Raw genomic sequence first — 4,460 nt, 5'->3', positions numbered from 1 at the left:
AAGGCCCCCTAAACCCATCCTAAAGAACAGCAAACAGGGAAGTGCTAATCCAAAAGCCACCCCAGGCCCTTCTTTCCCAGATTACTCCTTCAGCCCCCCTATCTCCCACCTTTTGGGCCTTCCCACCTGCATTCTACCACTGAAAGATAAAGGGAAACAAAGGACTGGAGTGTGGGAAAGCTGAAAGAAGACCTTAGCTATAAAAAAGGGAAGACCTCCCCCTTTCACAGATTCCGCCTTTTGGGTCCCCTTCTTCCTCAAGGGAGAAGTCTTTTCTGCTGTCCTTTAATAAAACTTCTACTTTCCACTCTAAACTTGCCTCGAAGTGCTTCTCTGGTGTTATACTTCAGCATTGGGGAAGCAAGGACCGGTAAACAGCGGTAACACTACTAAGGAGAAGTCTTTACAATATATGAAGACTTAAAAAGTGAAGAATTGTGCATATGACTCTGCCTTAAAGTGTAAGTTGACTGGTTTAGTGGATTAAACTTTGAAGTTTTCAACAACTTTAAACTATCTCTTGAAGCTGTGAGAACTGATAATAAAGCTGTGAAGACCTTTCATTACATGTTTTTTAAAAAATTGCCAGGTACAGTGATGCACTCCTATAATCCCAGATTTTTGGGAGACTGAGGCAGGGGAATCCCAAATTCAAGATTTGATAACATTGAGACCCCATCTCAAATCAAAAATTAAAAATAATAAAAAGAACTAGGGATGTAGCTCAGTGATAAAGCATCCTGAGTTCAATTCACAGTATTAAAAAAAAAAGGAAAGAGAAAAAGTTGGCTACTCTTCAATTAGATTTTTAATTCTGGTGAAAATGGCATCTATTAAAAGTGAATGCCTTTGAGGATCCACACAGGAAAGAAGCAGCAGAAGCATGAAGTCTACCAAGCATCGATGACTGTGTTGCTTGATACTTGGTGTAAATGTCAATGGAGATTTAACCTCATCAGTATTTTTGTTAGTATGGTTATTGTTTTCTTTAGTGCTATGATCACAAAGTTGCATTAGATTTAAGTGGTTTTCCTGAACCATATTTTTCTAGAAGCCTGATTATCTTAGGCATGCAATTTTGAAGAATGAAAGATTCTTCAGGAAGACATGTTATAGCAGAATGTTTGGCACTTTTTAAAAATCATCTGCATGATATCCAGTTTGGTGTTAGCCACATAACATGTTTAAAATAAATACTTGTTTACTTGTAGTTATCTTTTAATTTATAAATATTTTTGCTGTGACCCTGGAGTTGGTGATTTCTCATTTTTTTCTGATCCATATTTCCTTTAATTTCTCTATGAATGACCCAGATTGTTTAGATGAGGATAAAGGATGGCCCTAAGGTCAGTTTGAAGAAAGATAGAGCCCTACCAGCCTCTTATCTTTCTTTCTTCCCAGAGCTAGCTTTTAAATGCTGATTGGGTTCTAGGAATCACCAGAAGCCAAAGGGAGAGGCCACAGGATCAGTGGGTCTAAAGTACAGTTTTGCTACTCCACCTGATGGGATAGCCTCTTTTCTTCAGCTTCAGAGAAAAGAGTTCTCTCCATCCACCAGCCTATTTGTGTGTCCCAGGGAGGCAAAACAAAGGATCACAGGTAAGATGAGGGCAGCTCCAGGAATTGGTGAAGCCCTTGGTTCACAATTGGTGACAAATGTCCTTGCCTGAGAGCTGTGGCCCCTTTTGTGTATTAGCTTCTAAGAGAGGCCAATGACCCTGATGCCTAAATAAGGGATTTCTGTTTTATTGTTTTTAACTGTTCTTTATATTAACTGGAGCAAAATGCTGAAAAACAAACACCAAGAATTAAGACAGGGGCTGAGATAATCACATTAAAGTCAAATATAAGCTATATCTGGAACAGGTTTTTTAATTTTTATTTTTTCACTTTTTGCCAAAAATATTGTAGATCTTTTCCAGTTACCTCTAAGTGAATATCAAAGGTAGCTTAGCCTGGCCTGAGGATAATGAAATGCAACCTTACATTCGAAATAATATTAGTTAATTTATGAGTCCATTTATGTACTCCTAACAGAAATCATTCATATTTTAATACCCTTCCCTTGCCCCCACTCTCCATTTCTTAAATAGTGATGAAATGAAATTTACAAGTACAGGGGGGCCTTCATGATCTGGACTTCCTTATCTGTTCTGTTTCTTCTCTTGCCAACAACCTCCCACACAGTCCAATTTCTTAACCATAGGGTCTTTTTGCATGTGCTATTTTCATTTCCTTTGCCTGGAATGCTCTTCACTTACTTGTATTGAAATTGCTCAATATATTTTTGTTTCAAACCCTCTCAAAGAGCCTGAAGGCTTCACAAGAGCAAATCATGACTGTCTAGTAGGTTGCCAACAAATACTTACTGACTTTATTCAGAACTTTATCACTCAGCTAGAACATTATCTTCTTTGGGATGGTGTCCCTGAATCTTTGACACTTGGTTAGCTACCTCTTTCATAGGCTCCCTGTTCAAATCTGTTACTCTGTAGTGCAATTCTTTAACAGTCTGTCTCTTCCATTATATTGAGGTTCTAAAGGACAGAAATTATGTCATATAAAGTACCCACAGTACTTTGTTTATCATCTGGTATACTCCGAGGAGTTATGTGTACTGAGAAGTTTCTTTCTTCCTTTTTTTCTCTTTTGCCATATTGGGGATTGAACCCAGGGGTGCTCAACCAATGAGAGGCATTCCCAGGCCTTTTTTTTTTTTAATTGAGAAAAGGTCATGCTAAGTTGCTGAGGCTGCCTCAGCCTCCCAAGTAGCTGGGATTCCAGGTGTGTGCCACCACACCCAGCTGTAACTCAGCAGATTATTGAGTAATGTTTGAACTTGGAGGGCCCTTGACTTCCACCCACAGCCACATCTCTCATAGAGAAATTATATGAAAGCACTGGGTAAATAGTTCATTCCTTTCTGCAGCATCCATTTTCAGTATTTCAGAAGGGGGCACATTTAGATCAATTAAATCCTGTGCATGCATATATGTGTACAGTGAGTCAAATTCAAAATATACATCAAATTTTAAGTCAAACGGGAACTTCAACATAGCAAATTTACCTTGGGGCTCCTTGTTCAACCTGTCTGGGAGTGTGCATTCCTTCTTCACTCCTGTCCTTGGTTAGTTTACTACTTTAGTAAAAAGAAAGTTAATGACCAGGACAAAGATATCCAATGTTCTTTGATTCTACTGTCCAAGTTAGTTGCCTTATCACACCTATATCATGGTTTAATTCACTGTAATGCACTTTGAATAAATATGTTCAGATACAAACTGAAGTCAGCATAGGGAACTCCAGGTTGAAGGGAAGAAGCTTAAAAGAAGCCAGGGCCCTAAAGATTTCTTCAGTAACAAGCATGTGGACATGTTTATGGACTTTACATTTTCAAGTAGCTTCTCTAGCATATGGGCTCTTATTCCACCATGGGGGTTCATTCAAATACTGCCTTGCCCTTCTAATGTTCTTCGTGTGCACCTTTATTTTTAAAAGGTTCCCTTTATAAAGGATGGACAAAACGCTAGTATACTCTAGGGACTAAAGACTTTACACCCTGGCCTGCAGCATAAAAACACCTACATTTGTCTAGAGATTTATATTTTAAACAAAGCTGTGACACACATATCTTATTCACTGCCCACGACAAACCTAAACCTAAACTAGTGCGGGAAAACTTAAGATAGCACTCACTGGATGCAATTGTAAACTTTAAATCAGTGCTTTGGTTAAAGAGCCTAACAACACCTTCGGGATTAAGCAGTGGGCGCCTGCTGCTCCAACTACCTGGCAACCTGGGAATAAGGGAAAGGCTGTTATTTCTTTGGTCACAACGCAATCATGGCAACAGAAGCACCCACTCTTTCCACTTTGACCCATACAATCTGTCTAGGTAATTAATCAGCACTCCCTGCGGTTTTCCTATAGGCTGCCAGTTGTCTTGCTAATTAAACCTTTCCACGCAGTGTAGCAAGACCACACCCCTGTTGAGGCCTAAGGAAAGGTGCTTTGGTGTACACTTCTGGAAGCTGACGCTCAGGTCGGGGTGCCGATGAAACTGACACGGGAATTCTCCTAGACCTCAGTTTCCTCATCTTTAAAATGGGCTACCCCTCTCTCTTGATTAGGTCCCTGCCATTTCACGCTGGGCGGGTAGGAAGTGAAATCAGTGATTAACCACAGCTGAAAGTCCTCTGTTGGGCTCCAGTCACCATGCCGGGCATGCTCAGTAGCAGGGGCCGGCTCAGCACCCTGAGTAGGAAGCGGCTTTCCACGCCCCAGCTGCCGACTGCGGGCACTTTGATGAATCACGTGTGTTGAGGCCCTCTTAAAGAGATAGGCACCTACTTTCCCTCCACCCTAAACACCGCCCTGAGGGCGGCGGCGACTGTGGTAATTGCAGCTGCTTAGGGGCAGGGCTTGCCCCAGCACTGAGTAGTGGCAACAGCGTGGTTGCG

The sequence above is a fragment of the Marmota marmota genome, unplaced genomic scaffold, assembly GCF_001458135.2.
Source record: "Marmota marmota marmota unplaced genomic scaffold, marMar, whole genome shotgun sequence".
NCBI lineage: Eukaryota > Metazoa > Chordata > Mammalia > Rodentia > Sciuridae > Marmota > Marmota marmota.
This window is presented reverse-complemented; position numbering follows the sequence as displayed.